This window comes from Oncorhynchus tshawytscha, linkage group LG10 (assembly GCF_018296145.1).
Source record: "Oncorhynchus tshawytscha isolate Ot180627B linkage group LG10, Otsh_v2.0, whole genome shotgun sequence".
Taxonomy (NCBI): Eukaryota; Metazoa; Chordata; class Actinopteri; order Salmoniformes; family Salmonidae; genus Oncorhynchus; species Oncorhynchus tshawytscha.
This window is the reverse complement of record NC_056438.1, coordinates 1,090,336-1,096,335: the sequence shown is the minus strand read 5'-3', so window position 1 is coordinate 1,096,335 and position 6,000 is coordinate 1,090,336.

The window sequence follows — 6,000 nt, the reverse complement described above, 5'->3', positions numbered from 1 at the left end:
TGTAGGGTAGTGTAGCTGTAGGGTGGTGGTGCTGTAGGGTGGAGGTGCTGTAGGGTGGTGGAGCTGTAGGGTGGTGGAGCTGTAGGGTGGTGGTGGTGTAGGGTGGTGGTGTTATAGGGTGGTGGAGCTGTAGGGTGGTGGTGCTGTAGGTTGGCGGTGCTGTAGGGTGGCGGTGCTGTAGGGTGGTGGTGCTGTAGGGTGGTGGAGCTGTAGGGTGGTGGTGCTGTAGGGTGGTGGTGCTGTAGGGTGGTGGTGCTATAGGGTGGTGGTGTCCGTGGCTGAGAAACACTTTACTTTAACGATACTTCGATACGACAGTGACTTTTTCACAGCAGGTTATAGGAGATTTTCCCAAAGTAGGTTAGGATAATTCATTTAAGTTTAGGAATATGGTAAGGGTTAACGATAATGCTCTCCTAACTTGTTACGGACATCGTAGCTGTATCGAAGTGGCGCATAAAGTAGAGACTGGCGAACATTGTTAAGCTTAGTTTAGCTAAAGGAAGTGTCTCCATGTTTATGACGAGAAAGAGGAGACATTTTACCATCTGAGTTGAACAGAACAGTGGCGACCCGTCATTCAGGGCAGGTGGGGCTCTAGCTAAAAATATATATATATTTTTGTAGTTGCCTGTTTTGCATGTAATTTTGGCATTAATACGTGTCACATATCAGTTGCACACTGCCCTATTTATACACTGCTCAAAAAATAAAGGGAACACTTAAACAACACAATGTAACTCCAAGTCAATCACACTTCTGTGAAATCAAACTGTCCACTTAGGAAGCAACACTGATTGACAATAAATTTCACATGCTGTTGTGCAAATGGAATAGACAACAGGTGGAAATTATAGGCAATTAGCAAGACACCCCCAATAAAGGAGTGGTTCTGCAGGTGGGGACCACAGACCACTTCTCAGTTCCAATGCTTCCTGGCTGATGTTTTGGTCACTTTTGAATGATGTAGATGTCTTGTCGTTGATGTCTGATCAGACGGGGCTGTTTGGGTGTGGTGCTGTAGGGTGCTGGTGCTGTAGGGTGGTGGTGGTGCTGTAGGGTGGTGGTGCTGTAGGGTAGAAACACTATTTACACAATACTTCGATACGTCAGTGACTGTTTCGCAGCAGGTTAGGAGAATTAGTTGAATTATTTTAAGGAAAATGGTTCGTGAAAATGCTTTTCTAAAATATAACGAAAATCGTATCTGTATCGAAGTGGCGTGAAAATAGTGTCCGCACAAGGTAGAGAAACTTGTTAGGCAGTAAGAGGAAGTGTCGCAATGTTTATGACTAAAAATAGTTTTACCATCTGAGTTGAAGAGATACAGAGAATTCAGATTGTATATGGCTGAAGCTAAGGAAGAGTAGACTCACCATGTGTTTCTGTGTTCTATATCCATTTGGGAGGGACAATAATGAGCTGTTATGTGACAATTACATCAAAAACTCAATTTGTAAGTCAGCATTTCACTGTAAGGTCTACTACACCTGCTGTATTCAGCATTTCACTGTGAGGTCTACTACACCTGTTGTATTCAGCATTTCACTGTAAGGTCTACTACACCTGCTGTATTCAGCATTTCACTGTAAGGTCTACTACACCTGCTGTATTCAGCATTTCACTGTGAGGTCTACTACACCTGTTGTATTCAGCATTTCACTGTGAGGTCTACTACACCTGCTGTATTCAGCATTTCACTGTGTATTCAGCATTTCACTGTGAGGTCTACTACACCTGTTGTATTCAACATTTCACTGTGAGGTCTACTACACCTGTTGTATTCAGCATTTCACTGTAAGGTCTACTACACCTGTTGTATTCAGCATTTCACTGTAACGTCTACTACACCTGTTGTATTCAGCATTTCACTGTAACGTCTACTACACCTGTTGTAGTCAGCATTTCACTGTAACGTCTACTACACCTGTTGTAGTCAGCATTTCACTGTAACGTCTACTACACCTGTTGTATTCGGAGCATGTGACAAATAAACGTTGATTTGATATGAAGGTTCTATAACCATTTGGGATGTTGGGGAAGTTCTGTGCAACTTCCTTGGCCATCTACACCAAAACATAAAAGATAGTTTTTACCTAATTGTCACATAACAGCTAACCATTCATTATTGAAAATACAGTGGGGAGAAATTAATTACTTAAAAATCATACAATGTGATTTTCAGGATTTTTGTTTTAGATTCCGTCTCTCACAGTTGAAGTGTACCTATGATACAAATTACAGACCTCTACATGCTTTGTAAGTAGGAAAACCTGCAAAATCAGCAGTGTATAAAATACTTGTTCTCCCCACTGTATAACTATCAAACCTGCATTACAAAGACCCCACAGCTGAAGGTGTCCTGCTGCATGGTGGGAGTTATTTCCCCCTCCTTTCCACTTTATGTCCACCCAGTCGTCTTTTCCATGGCAGGATCTTCTCATTTTGAAGTATTCTCTTCTTTAGAGCCATTTACCTCTACCGGAGAATCTCTGAACTGGTAAGAAAACATGGCGATCTTTAAAGTCAGCCATCAAAGAAATACAGGGCATACAGAATATATCGATCCTGTAGGTAGTGTTACAATAGAGGAAATAGTATCTCTGCAGGGGTCTCAGACAAACTGGCCCCGATATTAATTTTTTATTGTGCGGCCACACACAGTCTTTACCCATCCTTCCTGTCAGGTTAATAGACATGAGGGTGTTTCTGGGAAGAAGGCTATGAATTTGGGAATCTCAGATGGGAAGAAGGCTATGGATATGGGAATCTCAGTTGGGAAGGCTATAGATATGGGAATCTCAATAGTCAAAGGTATATGGAATACATGGTATAGAGAGAAATAGTCCTATAAATACTATATTAACTACAACCTAAAACCTCGTACCTTGGAATATTGAAGTCTCATGTTAAAAGGAACCACCAACTTTCATATGTTCTCATGTTCTGAGCGAGGAACTTAAATGTTGGCTTTTTACATGGCACATATTGCACTTTTACTTTCTTCTTTCTTCTTTTTTTTTTTGTGCCAATAGTTTGGTATTGTAACAGTATAGCTTCCATCCCTCTCCTCCCTCCTACCTGGGCTCGAACCAGCAACACATTGACAACAGCCACCCACGAAGCAGCGTTACCCATCGCTCCACAAAGCCTCGGCCCTTGCAGAGCAAGTCTCAGAGCGAGTGACGTTTGAAACGCTATTAGCGCGCACCCAGCTAACTAGCTAGCCACTTCACATTGGTGAATAATTGGGAGTTGATAGGTTTAAACAGCGCAATGCTTGAAGCTGAGTGAAGAGCTGCTGGCAAAACTCATGAAAGTGCTGTTTGAATGAATGCTTACGAGACTGCTGCTGCCTACCACTGTAAAACATACAGAATGCTGCAGGGTGCTGACCAAGACCAGACAGAGAACACATTACACCAGTTTTAAGGTCTCTGTACTGTAAAACATACAGAATGCTGCAGGGTGCTGACCAAGACCAGACAGAGAACACATTACACTGGTTTTAAGGTCTCTGTACTGGCTGCCTGTGAGTTTTAGAATTAATTTTAATAATATTCTTCTATTTTATTTTATTTAAATCAATCCAGACAGCCTTTTAATTAACTACCCCAAAGCCTAGGACCAGGAGGCATGGAGAGACAGCCTTTTAACTATCCCAAAGCCTAGGACCAAGAGGCATGGAGAGACAGCCTCTAGTTACTCTGCCCCCAGCCTCTAGTTACTCTGCCCCCAGCCTCTAGTTACTCTGCCCCCAGCCTCTAGTTACTCTGGCCCCAGTCTCTAGTTACTGTGCCCCCGCCTCTAGTTACTGTGCCCCCAGTCTCTAGTTACTATTACCCCAGCCTTTAGTTACTATGCCCCCAGCCTTTAGTTACTATGCCCCCAGCCTTTAGTTATTATGCCCCCAGTCTTTAGTTACTATGCCCCCAGTCTTTAGTTACTCTGCCCCCAGCCTTTAGTTATTATTATGCCCCCAGCCTTTAGTTACTATGGCCCCAGCCTTTAGTTACTATGCCCCCAGCCTTTAGTTACACTTCCCCCAGTCTTTAGTTACTATGGCCCAGGCCTTTAGTTACTATGGCCCCAGCCTCTAGTTACTATGCCCCCAGCCTCTAGTTACTATGGCCCCAGTCTTTAGTTACTCTGCCCCCAGTCTTTAGTTATTATGCCCCCAGCCTCTAGTTACTATGGCCCCATTCTTTAGTTACTATGGCCCCAGTCTTTAGTTATTATGCCCCCAGCCTTTAGTTACTATGGCCCCAGCCTTCAGTTACACTTTCCCCAGTCTTTAGTTACTATGGCCCAGGCCTTTAGTTAATATGGCCTCAGCCTTTAGTTACACTTCCCCCAGTCTTTAGTTACTATGTCCCAGGCCTTTAGTTACACTTCCCCTATCCTTTAGTTACACTTCCCCCAGACTCTAGTTACTGTGCCCCCAGGCTCTAGTTACTGTGACCCCAGCCTCTAGTTACTGTGGCCCCAGTCTTTAGTTACTGTGCCCCCAGGCTCTAGTTACTGTGACCCCAGCCTCTAGTTACTATGCCCCCAGTCTTTAGTTATTATGCCCCCAGCCTCTGGAATAGCCTGCCAGAGAACCTGGGGGGGGGCCGAAACTTTTAGTCGTACTCTTTTGTTTTTTTATGCTCCTTTATATTTGTTGTGTACTAAATATTTTAGTTTTTATTTTCATCCATTTTTTCTATTTTTTTTTTTACTGTGAAGCACATTGTGTTTCATGTCTGAAATGTACTGTATAAATAAAGCTTGATTTCATTTGATCTGTTACAGCATGGGCAGAGCCATTGATGCGACAACCCATAGGAATCCCCACCTAGTTGACTACTTTGACCCCTTGAAAATGGTGGAAGCCCTAAATGGTGCTGAACATGCTTAAACAGCCTATTGGCCATTATAGGCCTCTGTCAATCTATATGGTAATGCCTTGTGAAGCAGGCAAGAAGAACTTCCGGGATTTCTTCAGAATAAGACTCCCGTCATCTATACTTTGTAAATTAATAATTAGTGCGAAAATGTGCACAATTATCGAAATATTTTGTACTAGTTATCATACAAAGAATGATTACAAGTTTTTTTTAACAAGATATATGATTGTTAGGTGATTGTTTTATTTGATTATTTCTAAATGGTCAACAGTGTGTTTTGTGTCCTATCATCTATTGCACCATACACAGTTTAATAGTAACCTATAGCAACATGATCTTTAACATTCCATCTACTGAACACTCCATCTACTGAACACTCCATCTACTGAACACTCCATCTACTGAACACTCCATCTACCGAACACTCCATCTACTGAACACTCCATCTACTGAACACTCCATCTACTGAACACTCCATCTAATTAACACTCCATCTAATGAACACTCCACCATTCATAGTGACAATATAGACTACCAGTCTGTCTATCCTGTTCTCTATCCACCATTCATAGTAACAATATAGACTACCAGTCTGTCTATCCACCATTCATAGTGACAATATAGACTACCAGTCTGTCTATCCACCATTCATAGTGACAATATAGACTACCAGTCTGTCTATCTACCATTGATAGTGACAATATAGACTACCAGTCTGTCTATCCACCATTCATAGTGACAATATAGACTACCAGTCTGTCTATCCACCATCTTCTACTTTTAAAATCCACCTTTCCAGAAACAAGTCTCTCAATGTTGCCGCTTGTTATAGACTCCCCTCGTCCTCCAGCCCTGGACACCATATGTGAATTGATTGCCCCCATCTATCTTCAGAGTTCGTACTGTTTGGTGACCAAAACTGGGACATGCTTAACTTCTTTGGGGTAGGGGGCAGTATTTTTACGTCCGGATGAAAAGCGTGCCCAGAGTAAACTGCCTGCTACTCAGGCCCAGATGCTAGGATATGCATATTATTAGTAGATTTGGAAAGAAAACACTCTGACGTTTCTAAAACTGTTTGAATCTGTGAGTATAACAGAACTCATATAGC